Here is an 18,317-nt window from a genome sequence, read left to right as displayed (position 1 = left end):
CCTGGAAAGGTGATAATGTGAAAAAGGGAATCTTGCTTTTGGGCTCCCTGCACTGCTCTCCTCTCTGGGAGAATTTAAAAACTTGGTTAAAGAGAGATGTTTTGATGTCTGCAAATCCCTGGCTGACTATTAAGTTCAAAGTCAAACCATGTTAATTGCAAGGAATGCAGCTGTCAAAAAGAATTACAGAATAGGTAAAATAGCAGCACATTTGGAATTCTTTTTGCCTTGGTGAGTCCCAAAGCACAACCAAGTGGAAATGTGTTGACTCAAACTCAGGTTGAATTTTACTTTACCAAGCAGTGGACAAAACCATCAGTAACATACAGTGCTTCTTCCTTTTATTTGGAAATAATTGCCTTTTTTCTTTTTTAAAAAGCAGTGTAAACAGTTATTGTATTTGCTGGGAATGTCCTGACAAAGGCAGGAATGATGAATCTGACTCCATGTTCTCAGAAGGCTAATTTATTACTTTATGATACTATATTATATTAAAGAATACTAAAATATACTATACTATACTAAAGAATAAGAGAAGATACTCAATGCTAAAAAGATAATAATGAAAACTCATGACTCTTTCCAGAGTCCTGACACAGCTTCGCTCTGATTTGCCAAAGAGTCAACAAAACTCACACCAGAAACCAATTAAACAAATTTATTGTTAATAAACACTCTCCAAACACATTCCACATGAGCAAAACACAGGAGAAGCAAATTAGATAAGAATTGTTTTCCTTTTCTCTGAGGCTTCTCAGCTTCCCAGGAGAGAAATCCTGGGCAAAGGGATTTTATCAGAGAATGTGAGTGCTACAAACAGTCACCAAAATATTCTTCTTCCTATCTATATTGTTCTATAATTTTATTTTTATGGCTCTTGGTTTTTTGCATTGTTTTTGTAGTTTTAAAACCCCTGGAAAATTTTACATTCCCAGTTTTTGAGACAATATATAACAGAAATTAAAGTACAAATCAGGTTATAAAATTTCTTTGCATCCCTTTGATTGAATTTTATTTTCCTATGGATTTAAATTTAAATATCCTTAAATCACTACATTGTGATGGGTATAAACCCTTTCACTAAGTCTTTTGAAACAGTCATTTATCAAAGGAGATTGTATGTGTTGCAGGTATTTAAACATTTACAGTTATTTTTCTTCTTATTGCAAAATTTGTTTTTCTTGTTGGTTAGAAATTTTCACAGTTTTTCATTGTTTCTAAACTCATTTATTATCTATTTCTTGAAGGTAAGTGCTTTTCATTGTAAAACTGTGTATATGCTTCTATGTTGCCATGAGCTTTAATTTTTATTCCAATAGATCTACTACAGAAAAGCACGTGAAACATCCACTGGGCTTTACGATTAGCTTCCTGCTCTTAGAAAAAGGCTTTTGTAGCTCTTTGAAGGGGAAAAAGAGAAAAAATAAATAAAAGGAGGAGAAATCTTTTCCCTTTTTAAGCAATGGCTCCAGATCTTTGCATTTTAATACAGGGCAGGCATTCCCTGGAATCTGCTTTTGAAGCAAGGTTTTCAACCCAAGTATACAAAGATTTTCAACACATCCTTCTTCTTTTGGAGTCTCCTTTTAGGATTTTTTTTCGTTGGATATTGATTGTTATTAATACCTGATTAATATTTCAAGAGAGGCTTTTAAATCAAGTTCATTATTTCCTTCATTTCCCCTGTACCTTTTCTGATGCTGCCCTCATTCTTAATGTTTGCCTCATTCTACCTTTATTTAAATAGTGAGGTTTTGCCAGCTTTGGTCACTTTCTCTTCCTTTTGTAATTTACTCTGCCTCCATTCATCACCCTCACTTTGAAATCTCCCATCCTGACAGGGTGGAGGTAGCAGGAAATTGTTTTCTTTGTCCCTTTTGTTATTGCTGGGGACTGAGTGTTTTCATATTCTCTGCCTCCAGACCCACAAAGAAGGATAATGCTGCATCCTGCTTACTCTGGCCTCTTTTGCTTCCCACTTTGGATGCTTAGAAAGTAAAATAATTTGGGAGTTTTGATATGTTGCTTCTCTTCTCTACATTACAGAGTTGTCACTGTAGAATATTTTTCCCTCCTGAGAGGGAATTTGTAGGGGATTCTTTCATTGCTCCCATGGAAAATGAGGAATCCTGATGGATGCTGCATTTAATAGAGCACTCTGTAATATAATGTGATTTATAATGAAGCTGTACAATTGACCATGGTGCTGGCAATGGGAAGGGTGAGGAGATCAAAAGAGAAATGCCAAAGAAAGTCTGGGATTGCCAGCAGATCAGTGCTGGCACTGCCAAACCCTTCTGAGCCCATCAAGGGCAGTCCCTGGGATCCATTTTGTGGGATCCATTTTGTGGTATCCACATTATTTGGTGCATTCCAACCCTGTCCTGTTCTCTGTCATATTTGTATTAATGTAAAATGGATCAAGTGTGTAGAATGCTGCACAATATTTTTATTTTAAGGTCTGAAAGGCAGTTTGCTTCAATTAACTTAGAGACAGGGCAATAATAGCTGCTACAATAACACTGCATATGTCAGGAAAAACTGGCATTATACTAGTTAGGAAAAGAGACATCCTTTAGGCCATTAAAAAACTATCTGGAAAATAGATGCCTTTTTCTACAGTAAGATTATTCTGCTGACTAGTGAAAATTATCGTTTTAGCTTTCAGAAAATCTTAAACTTACAATTTGCTGTACTTTTAAAGCCAATAATTGGGATTATTTACTGTGTGCATTGTAACTGTTATTGGAGATATATATAAGCAGTGTTTCTGAGAAGTGACACTCTTCTCCCTCTATTTTAGGACAGAGAAACATTTTGCTCCCTGTCATTTTATAGTCAGAAATGATAATTTGGGCTCAGTGATTTTGTTCACTCATCTTTGTGTCTTTCATCATTGCTTCTTTTGCAGACAAACAAATGAAAGGATCAGCCTTTTTTCCCCCCTATATCCCAAGATGTTAATTAGAGACTTGATATTCCCATCTCTTCTTTCCACATGACTTGAAATGTTCCTTCCTATCCCATTGTGGGACAATTAGTGACATGTTTTAGTCTGAGGTCTTTTTTCCCCACAAGATTATGATGGAGAGAGAGGAAAACCAAGATTTCTTTGGAGTAGAGAAGGAAAAGACAGGAGATTTTTCTTCCCTCTCCTGTGAGGTTGGTTGAAGAAAACAGAGAAGCAAGAGTTTTGGATGGTTGTTTGTTGAACTCCTGAAAATAATTTTAGGCTTCATTGCAAAGCTAAATTCCAACTCAAATTAATTTTTGCTGCTTTACACCTGCAGGAATTTTTTAAAACTTCAATATCCACAGGGAAATGCACTGGAGATTTGGTGTCCTGATGAAAAGATGTCTGCCAAATTTTTCTGTGGAAGTTCTGGCTGCAGTGAGTTGTGTTGAGGTGTTGGCAATGTCTTCAGCTAATTTCAAATATCACCCAGTGGTGTCAACATGTTTTGTTTCCTCTCTGGTGGAACACATGACATGTGATGATGATGAGGGAAGCAAATTCTCTCATGTCTGATATTGGAAAGCTCAGCCTCCAGAGATTTTTTTTCTGGACTAGCTGAGTCTCCAGTTTCTTGAGGAAGAATAGAAGCTGTTTCTTGAAGCAGTCAGCTGCACTGTTAAAGGAGCTTTGCAGCGAGCAAAGTGCAAGTGTTTTGAATGTAATCAGTGGGAAATCTGAGCTTGTTTATCCCAGCAAAGAGGTAATCAACAGGTTGTTCTGACATGGAAAAATATAGCAGACAGCTCTTGGAGGGAATTGTATTAATACCTGTGAATAAAAAAGTGTTGGCACTAGCAGTGATCTGAATTTATTGAAATTCAGGTACGGTAATTGTTGTGTTTCTTACTTGATTATCAAACCATTAAAATTAAATTTCATGACAGCCCTCATTTATGCCTAAATCACTTCATAATTTATGGTAAGAGATGTAATCTGATTGTGTGCCCCAGGATATCTCATTTTGTACCACACACCCTGCCTTGCCTCCCCATCCCCATTCTGTGCACTGGGGGGAGGTGGATGCTGGGGAGGGTCTGGGCAGATCAGTTCTCTCCTCTGTCCTTGTGGGACAGCACAGCTGGGCTGCTGAAGCTTTCCCCGTGTGTGACACTGCCCAGCTGGGCTCTGCACATTGACACATTGCATTTTCCAGCCTCTTCTGGCCTTGGTGTGAGGACCGTGGGGAATGAAGCTTGGGGATACCCAGGATAGGACTGGTGTGAGGAGCTGAGAGATGAAGAGCAAACAGGACAGGTCGTGGTAAATGAGGAAATAATTCTGTTGGTAATTCAAATCAGAGAGGCTTTTGTGCAAAATTTACAAGTTCTGACAAGTGCTGGTGACCCTGGGGATGCTGATGTGAAAGAACATGATGGAATTTTGGCCTTTTCATTTTTTTTAATTGGAGGTTGCCTAATTAAAAATAAGCTGAAGCAATCCTGCAGTAGCAAAGTCAACACCCAAGTTCAGGCTTCCTATCTGGGTCAGCAGTTTTACCCTTCTTTTAGCAGGGTTACAGGGTTAAAGGAGTGTGTTTGCTTACACATATACTCTACAGTTAGTTTTGTTCTTTTTTTAAAGTCAGCAGAATTATAGGTATAATGCTCAGTTTTGCTAAGTGAACTTTTGTGTGTATTGACTTCACTGGGTTTGATTTTTTTTTCTGTTACATTCTAATGAGACAAGAATAATTAAAGAAACAAATTATTATTTTCACTTTTATACCTTTTATCCCATATTGTGGTGGTTTTTTACCCATGGAAATTAAAGAATTTTTAAAAGTCCTTTGTGTGCATACTAATTATGAGTGCCATTTCTGCTGCATAATTATTTGATGTAAATGCCTTGATTAATTGAGCTGTGAAGTCTGTGCAGTGGTAGACTGCAATTTCTGCAGTATTAGTTAACAATGCACATTTTGAAAACACTTTGAGATAAGTCCTCTTTCAAAGGGAGCAAGAACTAAAAATTCTGCCCCATTTTGAACCAAAAGTTCCCCCAATAAATTTATTGCCCATATGTAAGTAAATGATGATTGTTATTTCTCAGAGCTGCCCAGTCAGTGTTTAATTTGTGTGTCTGCTTATGACAGGACATGTTGTCTGTATGGGAGATTAATGATTTTTTCCATACATTGCTGTTACAGTTTATGTTTTAAAAACAAAGCTGCTATGATTAAGGCTTTGTCTGCTGTCAAGAGAAAATAAAATTTCATAGCAGTTGCCCTTGGTCTTCATGTTAAATCTATGGCCATAATAATCTGGATATTTCTGAGATACCTTCAAGTCAAATTCTATTAACTTAAACATGAAAATCACCCGTTGTTGTCAAGGCAATACTTTTTATTTTGTCTCTTATTTGACAGTTGTTAAATCCACTTTTAGTTTTTTTAAGGCTTGCCTTTTTCTACTAATAGCCAAATCAATCTTTAAACATTGTACATAATTTTGAGTGAATAATTATTTTCAAACAAAAAAAAATAAAGGAATTGTTTGGGTAGGAAAGGGTGATATAACTATCGCTAGTCATAGTCATAGTAATAACCAGTTATGATGTTCATATTTATTTCCAAGCACATTGCAAAAACTGGAGATGCTAGAGCAGGATTCTGCAAAAACTATAGAACTGAAAAATAACAAACAATAATTAAAAAAAAAAAAAAAAGGAAAGAGCAAGAAAAGAAGTAATAAAGAGAAATTTCAGTTTTGGACTGCTTTGTAGCTGAAGCACCCAAGGAATCCATTTGCATCCCATGAAAACTTCTGAGGTCCCTCCCAAGCTTGTCCCTGCCTGGTCCTGGTTCCTTTGTAAGGGGTGAAATATCCCACCCCAACTGGGGGCTGATCACAGGGATCCTGCAAAACCCAGATGTGATCTGAGAACAGGAGAGGCAACAGAAAGAAGGGAATGATAGGAGGGCATTTTGATATTCAGCTCTGGTCACACTCACAGGACAAAGAGGAGATCAAATGGGAGAAGATTCAGGTGAGCAGAGAAAATAAAAGCCTTTGGCTTTAGTTTGACACGTGCAGTAAAATTTAAAGGCAATTTAATGCTTTGTATGAGGTGGGAACAGGGGAAGGCTCTCCTGGAAAGGTTAAGGGAAGTGAACGTGGGAATAAAAAATGAACTTTGAGCTGTATATGAATGCATCTGGAAATGAAGAGATCTCAAGGCTTCAGGCATCATCAGACCATCTCCCCCATGGAGAAGTGGAGGCAAAACCTTCACAAAGGCTGGTTCTGAGGTGTCCTCCCTGGAATTGCCAAAGATCTGCCTGCAGTTGCCGCACTTCCCAACTGGAAGACCTTTTCCAGTGTTCAGTCCCTGTAATGATGATGAAAACAAATGCCCTTGTAGGTTTTACAGGAATGTGTTCCTGTTCCTCTCCTTGTCCGGTCCCCAGTGCCATTTCTTCTGAACAGTTAGGATGCATTTCCATAGGGAATGTGCAGGCAATCTATTTCCTGTGATTTGCATTTGAATTTAGCATTTGTTTCTGTCTAGAATTGAGGAAAGAGGGGTTATTTCTCCTCTTCCCTTCCCTCCCTTCCCCAAAACTCAATGTATGGATTATGTCAGTCCTGTGGTACTGCCCTGGGTAGGCACCTCTTTTGTATTACATCACTTTCCCTAAGATTCTTTTTCTTTTCCCACTTCTTCAGTTGCCTTTTCCTAAATCAGAGGTGACTAACTCACTGCATCTAGCCCGCATGGCACTTTTTCTGACCTCTCTGAACATTGCCTTGGCCTCAGAAGGCCCAATTTGCACTATTTATAATATTTTGTGTATGCAGCTGGGGAAACAGGAGCTTGGTGAGCACAGGCCAAGTTTGTATCTGACAGGATTTATTAAGTTTAATAGGATACAACATAAATGTGGCTGGGTAGTTTGGCCCTTATACAAAATATCCCACGGATGTAGCACGAGTTTGCTGTTCCAGTTTTAAATGAGCTATAAATCACTCAAAATCCAGACCAGTCATCTTAATTTCCCCCTTAAATCTTAAGTAGATTACAGGTTGTAGGACTTGCAGGGTTCAAAAGCTGTCTCTTGAAAAAAAGGCAGAGTAATTGATTTCAGGATTCAGATTTAGAAATTAAAAAAAAAACAAACAAACAATCACCTTTTTTTCTCATAGAAGAATCCAGACTTTTTCCTTAATTTCCTCAGTACTTGAAAAAAATTATTTCTGTATTGAAATTTTTGGGTGCTAGGCACAGTTGTGGAAGCATTTGACAAAGTGCAGGCATGTTAAAAAATGGACTGAAGTGCTAATACTTTTTAATTGGGTTTTCAGCTTTGTGCAAGGAATGTGGGGGAAAAAATGTAAGAAAAATTATAATTGTTTCTTTTGTTAGATAACAATGGAACAACAAGTTAAACAGGAAGAAATACCTTTTCCTGAAGGAAGTCAGAGTTGAAATGAATTGTGCTTGCCCTTGATTCACACATATTCAAACCAATAAATTCAGACTGTAGTTTTAGAATATCATGTTTCAATATTGATGAGTGATGGAAAAAAGTGGGGGATGAAGGTGAACATTATCAACCTTACACTGTGAATTAATTTCCCTGCAAAAAGAACCCCAATATTCCCAGGAAAAAAAGATTCCATGGAACTTTGGGGTTTGTCCTTTTTCCAGTAGGTTTCTGAACACTGAAGTAGAAAGGAAAGTTGTATTAATCAACATTGTTTTTTCTCCCCATGTTTGTCTGTATTTCTGTGGGATGGATACTTAATTAAAATTTCTGTTTTGCCCCAACCTACCCTGTGGTCAGCACACCTGAGATATTCTGCTGGCTGTCTCTCCTCATAAAATCCATGTTAGAAACTTGGGGACCCTGAGTGAAACCATGGCAGAAAAGAGGTTCCCTCCACAGGAGCTCAGACAAATGGGGGAGTGAATTTTGCAGCTGCAGCACAGCTGGCACAGCCCAAATTTCTGTCAGACTTGCCTTGCAGTGTGAAAACAAGGCAGGCTGCAGAGATTGTTGCTGCAGAGGTTATTCAGAATTCTTTCTTGTTGCAGAGGTTATTTCAGAATTCTGTGGGATGCAGCAGTGCCCCAGGCCGGGCAGGCAGGGGGTGCTGCCCTGAGCTCTGTGCCTGCATGGGAGCAGCAATGCAAAAATAATTTACTTGCCTGGTGCTGTGCTGCCAACCTGGGGCTTCATGGCCAACTTCCGTGGCCAACTTCCAGGTTTGAGTGGGTACTTCCAGAGGGACCTCCCAGTCTACACCATTCTTTGATCTGAAAATCTACCTACTCATTGGTAAGCTTCCCTTTTCTTCCCAAAGCCAACAGTTATGGGCATGTGTCCATAGGAACTGGTTTTCCTCTTGCTTTCTTTTGTCCTCCAAGACTTCCTGTCTTTCCAAAATTTGTCCTAATCTGTCTTGGGGTTTTTGTTTACCCTTCTCTGGAGGAATTTTTTTTTCCCTTAGCCTTTTTTATTTGTTTTTTTCTGCTGTTACAGATGTCATAGTGCCACTTTTTGGTAAGGCTTTGAGCTCTAACTCATGTCTTATTTTAAGTAGTGTGTTATTGTGAGAAATGTGAATTTGCACAGTTCTCCTCCATTGATTCAGTTTGGTGCAATACTTCTTCTGCTCACTGTCACCTGGTGCCTTCTATGTTCATCTAACAGATGAAAAAACTCTGTGGAATTAATTTTGCCTAATAAATTGCTCTATTATGATATTTGGACATAAGGAGTGAAGGGCATCTGGGTGCACTTAGACTATTTAGAGAATGCAGGACAAAGTAATGAAGGGAACTGAATAATTTTAGTCCATTTCCCAATTAACCATCATCTTTATTTTTTGTGGAAAACCTCCCTAACACATTTCAGGTAATTTTTTGTTTATGCTGCCAGTAAGAGACCGAGCTTTTGGGTTTAGGTGCAGCTCCAGGTCACACCTGGTTTGATCAATATCTGTAGATAAATAGATTAATTTAGAGCACAGCACTCCCTGTATTGAGGAGCACTTGGCTGTGTTTTGTGGCTGTGGTGACACGGTGGCTGCGTTAATGGGATGAAAGAAGATTGTCTTGAGTGGCTGCCAGTTATGTCTGCCTTAATGGCCAAAGGATTTATGAAAGTTCCACTCTGATGTTGCCCAGATTTGGCTCCCTGCCTGCTCTCTGATGTTCTGTAAAAAATCACGAGGGTGCAGCATGGATTTCCTGAAGTTGGAAATGAAAATATCCAATTTCTATTAATTTGTTTTAGATGATCAAAAGTATAATTAAAATAGCTGGTTTGTGAGTATTTCCTTCAAAGAGAACACTCATTTAAAATTAGTGCTTCATCAGCTTGAATTTATTCCTTACTCTTGACATCCATTTAATTCTGCCTTCATTAACTGGAAACAAAAGCTAAAACAACAGTGATTTGAAAAGATCATTAAAAGATGTTAAGTAATGCTGTTGTATATAAAGCCAACCTTTTATGACATTTTCATTTTGCAGTTACAAATGTGTCACTAGATGCTGATTTGGAATTTTCTTCCCCCCTCACCAATGCCACCATAGTAGCTGGGATCACAGCCAAAAAGTTGAAGCCTTCTTTGAAATAATGGAAAGATTTATAGATCCTGAATTAAAAAAAAAAAACCCAAACTAGTATTCTGCTAAGTTTGAATGGAATTTGAGATTTTCCCTATAAAAGTGTCTAATCTTGGCATGGAATGGGGGATGTTAAGTCTGTAATCTTTCTTCTTCAAGCTATTTTTCTGCCCACTCCAGCCCACTCTTCCAGTGGTTCTCCCAGTGAGAGCTTTGCCATGCTTTGCCATGTGAAAAATGCACATTATTTCTAATTCTTCATAACAATGAAGAATTCTGCTCTAGTCTTGGATTTTTAAAGTATAATTGACAATTCTGAAATAAGATCACTGGGAATTGTTTGATTTCCTGGCCCTCAGTGGGAGAGCAACTCTCAGTCTGGATTGTGTAGTACCTTGATTTCTGCCTAGTGCAGGAGGTGTGTTTAAAACCTCCCTATATACACTTATCAAATTACTCCTTATCCTATATGGTGCTTTCAGGCTATGAAAGATCCTGACATCATGGAAACATTCCAGATTTGATATGTCAAATAATAAGATGGAGGAAAGAGGATGACACTTTCTAAAGAAGGTTATTTACATGTTTATTTCAGTTTTATGTGTACACTTGCCTTGATTAAGTGTACTGAACTAGGAAGGAGTAAACAGGGCTTTATGCAGGGAAGATGTAGCTCATAAATCCATTTTTATGAGCTTATCCATTTCCAGAACATTGAAGTTCTGGTCAGGAATGAACAAGCTTCTGGGTGAGGAGGGTCTAATTAATGTCATTCTTGCCATGGGAAGGAGTTCCCCACCAGAAGCTGATAGAGAAACCAAGCTGCTCTGGGATGAGAATGGAAAGTTAATTAATTAACTAAGAAAGGGATTAATAACTTGTAGAGCTCAGATCCTCATTCAAGCCCCTCTGGAATGTGGGCTGGGCCTGAACTGCTCAGTTTTGTTTGGAATTGGTTTGGAAGGGGGGTGAGCAGAGGGCTGGGAAGGTCCTTGGTGCTGGACTGTGAAGGAGGGAGCTGATGTGAGGAGTTAGAGAGGACAAGATGATGAATTGTCAGGTGAACTTCAGTCTTAATAAATCCACAGTGATGAACAGGGTGGAAAAAAATCTGAGCTTTAAATAGTGGATGATGAGCTCAGGGCTGTCTTTTACCTCTTAGGAACTGGATCCAGGTTTTAATACATCTGTGAAAATCTTACCTATGGCTCAGTAGTGAGCCAAAAAGAGCTTTTTTTTTGAGCAGAATGTTTTGTATCAGCACAGGGCAGGATGTTTTCACTTCTTTGGAATGATCTCACCAAATGAGAAGATGATACTTGAAAACTATTCAAGTTGAAAGGAAAAAAAATATTTGCAAAAGGGAGCCTGATATGAGAGAGGAATCCAATGTTACACTTGAGGGGAAAAAAGAGAAAATAAAAGCAAGCACACATTGTGAATAGAAGAATGAAGTATAAAAATATTTCAAGTATAATTGTCTGAGATGATTGATGGGTTTTTTTTTCCCTCACCCAATTACAGGATAAAACTTTGCAGGTTGGTGTAACTGTTGTTAAGGTGGTTAAATGGAAACTGATTTTATTGATTCTTGGTTTATTGATTCTTGTCTTCACAAATTGAATTATTTACTTCTTGGTGAAGGTTTTGCTGTTGTCTACAGATTTTTTCCTGACTCCTAACCTGAAGGTTTCTGGGGTGTTCCCCCACATGCAGTTGTTGCAGGATTTGCACTGCTGAGCAGAGGAGCTGCTTGGAGGCTGTTTATGGTTGATTTTTTTGGGATGGAATAGAGATTTTCCTCACCAATGGCAGGAGCTCTTTTGGGTGCTTCAAATATTCTATTTCTCCTCTCCCCTGTTGTCTTTTCTTCTCCTCAGTGTTTTCTTTCCCTTGGATTGTGCTGATGCCAAGCAGGTGGGTTTAGGTCTGGGCTTTAACTGAGAGGGGAAGGCATTGGCCAAGCAAGAGAGAAAACTTTGCTTTAATATTTTGGTCAGCTGAAAGAGTTATAAACTACACAACAAAACAGTTATAATCTGGATAAACTCAGGTATTTGTTGCAACTAGATAAATTCAGTGTAGCAGAACAGAGTTGGGCCAGAGATTTAGTGTGCCTTTCACAGAATTAATTTTTTTTTCCTTCTTATCTGTATAAGTCTCTATAAACAAAGCTTCTTTTGGAAAGAATCTACTGAGTCATTTCTTGCATGAGGGAATTTTTCTCTCTAACTGACTCCTGCTCTGACAGTTTACTAGGTCAGGAGGATTTTTCCTGAAGTATTTATTCATTGTCTTTTTTAAAAAAAGTTGAAACTGAAATATAAGTCAGCTCTGCAGAACACATGGCAGAATATTAATTCTGTTAATAGTAGGCTGTGAAATGTGGGGTAAAATCCCAGCCAGGGGATTATCTCAGCTAAAACCTTTTCCTCTGACAAGTGAGGGCCTCACGTATAAATTATACTCACACCAAAGTTTTCTTCCAGGGTTACTTCATCAGGGAAGCTTCTCAGCCCCATCTTTTATATCAAAATTGAGTTAATGAGTTGTGCATCTCCTGATGTGTTGGCAGAGCTTTTGCAGCTTCAAGGAGATCTAACACCTGCTAATATCAATGCAAAAGCTTGGCTGCAAAGTTGCCAAACCCACATTTAACCTATTTAAATCACAAGCTACCATTGATCTGGTTTTCACAGTGTGTTCTCCTGAGTGCTTTGGGCTTAGATGTATTACTTAAAGAAAGATTTTAGTATTTAATTTGCAGTGTTTAAAAGGAGAGAAGCTGCCTCTTTAGCATTGAGAAAGGCAAAAAAAAAAAAAAAAAAAGGCAGTTTAGTAATTTATTGCTAATTAAGAAGAGGCATGAAAAGGATTCTTTTACTGCATGAAGATTCAGTTTGGGATGAAGAAAACCAGAACTTGATCAAGAAAAACAGTGAGTGGCAAGCTGCAGTGAGGGTGGGAGCAGGGGCTGACCCTGGGTGTGAGCCAGGGCTGTCCTGAGCTCCCAGCACAGCTCAGTCACCCCTGGCACTGCCCAGGCTTTGGGAGGGTGATGGTGCCCAGCTTGAGGCTGGGGTGGTGTTGAACAAACCTCTCCATTCAGTGTTCAGCTTGAAATCATAGAAACATGGAGTGGTTTGGGTGGGAAGGGACCTTGAGGATGATCCCCTGCCAATCCCTGGTCAAGGACACCTTCCACCATCTCAGGTGGCTCCAAGCCCCATCCAGCCTGGGAAACTTCCAGGGATGGGGCATCCCCAGCTTCTCTGGGCAGCCTCATCGTAAAAGCCACTTTCCTTACATCCAATTTAAATCTGCCCTCTTGAAACCACCGTCCTGTCACTGCAGGCCTTGGTGAAAAGTCTCTCTCAGGTTTTCTCACTCCCTTTCAGGCCCTGGAAGGTGCTTTGAGGTCTCCCTGGAGCCTTCTCCTACCCAGGCTGAGCCCCAGCTCTCCCAGCCTGGCTCAGAGCAGGGGGCTCCAGCCCTGGAGCATTTCCAGGGCTCCTTTTGGGAGCCCCTTGGGCAGGTCTGAGGTCTCTGCTGTGCTGGGGAGGCCAGAGCTGCCTGCAGCACTCTGAGAGGTACCAAAATGCTGCAGCAACACAATTTTTTAAAATTTTTTTCATGGTTCTGAAGTTTATTATTGAGGGTCCTGATGGGAACTGTGTCACACACATTTTGTGTGTGCTGTAACAAGTTATTCCAAGCTTGTCCCTAATGAGGGTGTTTGTGGTGGCAGTGACAGCCCAGATTTGAAAAAGACTTTGCTTGCAAACACTGGAAATGAAGTGGACTTTGTGTAGAAAAAGGAGAAACCTTATTTTTTTAAGCTGTTCACTGTTGAGTATTGTCTGTGTATATTTGGAGAAAGTACCAAACAAACAAACAAACAAAAAAAAACAAAAACAAAAAAACCCCCCAAAAAACAAAACAAAAACCCCCATAAAAAATAACAAAATAAATCTGAGATAGTTTCCATCTAATAAAATACATTCTTTTAAATGATAACAGCTGCACATTGTATTGGCAAATAAGAGAATTTATGCAAGATTTTTCACAAACATTTTTCTTGTTTTCTTACTCTAAACCTGTGTCTATATAATTTTTCAAGGTAAAAACCTTTCACTCCTTGGAGGTTTTGGATGACTTGTGAGTTGAATTTATTTTGCAAAGAGCAGGCAAAGAGTGGGTAATGTTTGTAAATCTAACCTGTTCAATTTGGATAAATCTTACACTGAGATCTTAACAGTTCACTGAATGAAGGAGTGGGGGAAAAATAAAAAATTGAAAAACTGCACATAGTAAAGCTACTTTAGTAGCAGTTTATTTTCCTGCTGCTCTTTGAAAAAAGGGGACAGGGGAGAAAAGTGTCTTTAAATAGCCTGTTAGGCTGCTGCTGCTGCATCTGCTTGCTTGTGTGACAGATACTGCATTTCTCATTAGAGGTGCCTTGCAAGGACCCATGGTCACCATAGTAACTATCTTGGAGCATTATACCTTAAATTTATCCTGACAAAGGTTACTGTGGCAATTCCTCAATTCCTACTAATTGGCTTTTTTTTTTTTTCATTTTCTTTTTTTGCTGCTGCTATTTTTAGTTCATCCCCTCCTCCTCCATTATAAGTTCCACATCCTAAGTGGAATGAATGAGGAGAATTAGTGAGAAAATGCTTTACAGGGTAGGACTAATTGGCAGCTAAACTCTGTGTTTTGCTCCTCAGTGTGAAAAAAAAAATAAATCTAAATCATAACTTCCAGTGGTAACTAAAAGGTTATCAGATTTGTCCTCCAAATATTTTGATATGAAACAATATCATTGCTCTTGAGACATGGGTTTGGTTTGTGCAGACTTCTACTATTGTTTATTATCAAGTATTAGTCATGTTGTTTATTAGCAGATATTACTACCAGCAGAGATAGAGAGAAACAAGCCGTATCCCGAGGAGCTGAAAAGCTCATTTAAAGCAAGCCTGTGATAAACAGAAGAGTTTCTTGTGCTGAGCTATTTTGGTACCTGGGCCAGGTGCTCTGTTGGTACAGATGCAGCCACCTGGCATCTGCTGGTGCAGCAGGTTGAATGAAAAGTTATTCATAGGCTGATGATATCATTGTTTAATTTCCTGTAGGTGTATTAGAGGGTGACTGCTGCACTTCCAGTGGCGCAGAAGTCTCAAATTTAATTGCTGGATTGACTGCAGCTCCATTTTCCAGGCTCAGGATGGAGGGAGCAGTGACCTGATGAGCCCTCCCAGGGTGCTCATATCCCATGGGCAGCAGGGAGGAGAAATCTGGGCTGGAATGGGGCTGGAAACTGCTGGTGTGGAGAGGGAACAGTTCAGTTCTGCTGAACAGGGAAACGAGACTGCAGATATGGGCACAAAATGTGACCTTAAAGAGCGCAACACAGTCAGAGAACATCAGACCATGGCAGTGAGGGAAGAGGAAAGGGGAAGAAGGGGCAAGGGGAAAGGAAAGGAAAGGAAAGGAAAGGAAAGGAAAGGAAAGGAAAGGAAAGGAAAGGAAAGGAAAGGAAAGGAAAGGAAAGGAAAGGAAAGGAAAGGAAAGGAAAGGAAAGGAAAGGAAATTCTCAGTTTTTCAGCGAGTTGCAGGACACAGATGCATGTTCAACCACTCAGCCCATCTCTGTGTGGCAGAGTTCACCCAAAGATGCAGCCAGCAGTCACTTGACCTTTTCCTTCTTTTTGAAATGTAAGAGAAAAACTCTTAAAACTTCCCATCCTTTAACCAGTGAGCTTTCTCACTGTAATATCAATTCAGTCCTGGTGTAGATCAGCACTTAAGTTTAGCACAAGGCAAGCTCAGAAGATGTAGGAGATGTTTATTCAGTGTTTACTCTGAAGCACCGAGGATGATGCATAAATCCAAGAATCATGCACTAGAACTGGTTAGCACAATTCAATTTTCTTCCCATTGTTTGGAACAATTTCATTTTCTTCCCATGCTTCCTCAGCAGAAATTTACAAGGACTGTAATTTCATGCCTGGGAATGGGAATTTGCTACAAAGCTAAAAATTTAAAAAATAATTAAATAATGGAGCCCTGGGAATTACTTATATCCTCAAGGGCTGTGCAGGGCTGTGTTTTATTTGCCATTGTTTGTTTTTTTACCTGTATATAACTTTGAGCAGAAGCCTCTTTTACAATATAAAACCAAAAACCCTTAAAATCTGGAAGACTGTCATTGGCTTTCAGCAATTTTAATTCTTCTTTAGCATGAAGGATAAGATGAAAGATTTCTCTGTAGATGGACAGAGATTAAGTAGATGGACAGGATTTGTATCTTGTTGACAGTAAGTCTGCCTTTCATGTAATTTAAAACAAAGTTAGTTAAAACAGAGTTTTTTGGGATCCAAAATTGGAATTTTGTGACTGTGACGCCAGTTCAATGGGCTTTGTGGAACTCTCATTCTCTTTCCTGAGATATTGGATGTTACAATTCCTGCCACACTGTTGAGCATTCCAGATTTCCCTGTATTCTTCACTTGGAATGTCTGAACAGGAACAGAACTGAGAACTGGAATTTTGCTCATTTTTTGGAAACTTTGGTAGTTTCACCTAATGGATGACCAGAGATAACAAAGTCCCTCTCATGTGGTTTTTTTACCCATATTCTGTTATTAAAGAGATGCAAGGTGTGATTTGGAGCCTGAGAGACCAACAGAGGAGTGGTATTTTGGGCAGGAAAGGGCCAAGGGCAGGAGCACAATCTGCTCCTCTGGGTTTGTGCTGAATTCTCTGCCCTGGCAGCAGCTGAACCTGCCCTGCCTGAGTGGAGGTGGAAATACCAGAGCTGGATATTGGATAGAGCATCTTCAAGGTTTCCAGAAGTTTTTATTTGAAATACATCAGCAGTGGTGATATGAAATGAAAATTATAACTTGCGGTCATGTAGAAATTTGCAATGTTGTTCAAGACCATTTCTTCCAGTGGTCAGTCCTGGAAATACCTGAGTCCTGTTGGAAATCTGAAATTAAATGTGGGTTGAATAAAACAGCGTTCACATGCTGTGGTAATTTTTGAAGGCATAATTTTTTGAGGCATTTAAACTTTAATTTTTTGCAGCAAATTATACTCATTTGCTGCTTAAATTTTGTAGCTGATGAACACCTACTTTGTTATTTTGTTGGCTTTTATGTTGTGTTGACTATGAATTTTTGACTGTGGTTTTTGTTCTTCTCAGCAGTTTTATATCATCATTTTGATCATAGATCCATTGGCAGTGGGATGCCTTTTTTCTGTGTGTGTTTTCTCCCTGACACAAAGTGATTCTGATCAGTATTTAGGTTTGAACACTTGCTGTTGCAGGAATTAGAAAAGATTAAGGGGTAATACAAAATCTTGGAAAAGAGGAAAATAATAATTTAAGTTGTAGCAGCAAATGTTTTGTCCTATATTTCACTTAAGTTTACAGAAAGTATTTAATAAGTCATAATTACTGGTTTTGTTATTTTTGGAGGAACTAGAAAAAGTTTCAATGGAAGTTAGTTGTACACCTGATTCTAAAAAAATTTCAGCTGACCGACCAAAAGTGTTCAGTGATTTTTTTTCAGGGTTTACTTTGCAGTTTGTGTTAAATCTAGGCCTGGATGGTTCAGGAGAACTAAGCAGAGGTAGAAACTGAATGAAGTGCTCATGCTGTTGACACAGTTCTGTGCTTTCTTGCTGTGTGAATCCAGTTTATGAATGGCTCACAGTAAGAGGCTTGTGAAAGCTCATGGAGGGTAATTCTCTAATAAAATCTGCAGCAGAAATGCACTTGTTTAAAATGGCATTAAATTTTATCCTCATGTACTAAAGTATGAAACATATGCTCCTGACAGCTTGAGCCATTCCAAGTTTTTTTCTTCATCTATCATTAGTGATAGTAAATGTAGTTTAAATACTCAGGAACTTTAAGACCATTTTGGTTCGGATGTGAATGCTCTGCCAAAAACATCAATGAAATGTGTTGTCACAGCATCATTCAGGGGCTTTCAGGTTGGAGTGGACCTTTTGAGGTCAGATAGTGCCATGCCCCTACTCAAGCAGGGTCACCTAGCACAGGTGTAATCTGCTGCAGTGCTGTACAGAATGTAGTGGTTGCTAAAATTTCTCAGAGGGAAAGGAAAAATTTTGACCAAATACTTCCTGAGCTTTCTCTACTTTTTTTTTCTTTGTCTTTTTTTTTAAACTAAAAGATTCTGAGGTTTTATCTGCACCTGAGACAAGTTGTTCTATTGACAGTAAGGAGCACAGCAACTTCACAAAGAACAGAATCCCAGTATTAACTGTGCTGTTTCTCTTCAGGACACAGTTTCCTCAGACAGGATTCCTTTTAAGCTGCTGTTTCTGTCTGCTCCCAAAAGTGTTTGAAGAATGCTTTTGGAAGTCCAGGCATTTATCTCTGCCTCTGATGGGACTTGGTGCTGGTGGTGAAAGGGGGAGGAGGGGTCCCCCCAGAGCAGCTGATGAATGACTTATGGAGATGCTGGAAGCTCTCCCTGAAATTACAATTATCAGGGAATGTGGTGCCCAAGAAAAACTGGCCCTTCTGGGGTCCACCCTGATGCCTTCTCCCCCTTAACTTTTCAGATCTGTTGCTTGTAAAAAAGGGTTTGGTTTTTTTTTGATGGTTTTAATTTTTTTTTTTCTTTCCAAGATAAATAGTTCCAATATCACATTCAGTTTCTTTGACCTTTTCCTTATCCCTTTTTAAGGT

General features: G+C 39.1%; 1 protein-coding gene across 1 annotated transcript in view; it reads left to right on the top strand.

Annotated features, from left to right (window-relative positions):
- The window catches only part of TRAPPC9 (trafficking protein particle complex subunit 9), a 452,774-nt gene that overhangs the window by 160,664 nt on the left and 273,793 nt on the right, over nt 1–18,317 (top strand). The gene's annotated exons all lie outside the window — the stretch shown is intronic.

Source organism: Melospiza melodia, chromosome 1 (genome assembly GCF_035770615.1).
Source record: "Melospiza melodia melodia isolate bMelMel2 chromosome 1, bMelMel2.pri, whole genome shotgun sequence".
Lineage (NCBI taxonomy): Eukaryota > Metazoa > Chordata > Aves > Passeriformes > Passerellidae > Melospiza > Melospiza melodia.
This window is presented reverse-complemented; position numbering and strand designations above follow the sequence as displayed.